Raw genomic sequence first — 462 nt, forward strand, 5'->3', positions numbered from 1 at the left:
GACAATAAGAAGAATGAGGAAGATCCGCGGGAGAGGGGGCCTCACCCCGCCCTGCGCGCATCCAGCGGTGCGGGGCCGCGGGTGCACGGGCCGCCACACCGGGCCGCAGCCCGGGCTGCCACTGCCCTCGGGCCGGGGGAAACGGCGGCGCACGGAGCGCAGGCGGGACGGGCCCTCCCGGGGCGCGCCCCCTCGACCACCGGGGCTGCCCCCGCTGCCGGGAGGGTCCCCATCCCCTCGCGGCGGTGCGGGGCTGGCAGAGCCGCCACGGCCGGGGCAACCCGCCCAGAAACGGGGCCCTGCTGCGGGGGAGGGAGGGAGCCCCGCACCCGGGGCGAAGGCACCAACGGCGGCCCGGGGACGAGGGCGCCCGCCCCGCTCTCCCGGTCGGGCGGCGGCCGCTCCCCTGCAGCGGAGCCTCCGGGGCGCGTCTGCCTCTTCCGCCTCCCGCCGCTGCGCCGC

This window comes from Falco naumanni, chromosome 5 (genome assembly GCF_017639655.2).
Source record: "Falco naumanni isolate bFalNau1 chromosome 5, bFalNau1.pat, whole genome shotgun sequence".
Classification (NCBI taxonomy): domain Eukaryota; kingdom Metazoa; phylum Chordata; class Aves; order Falconiformes; family Falconidae; genus Falco; species Falco naumanni.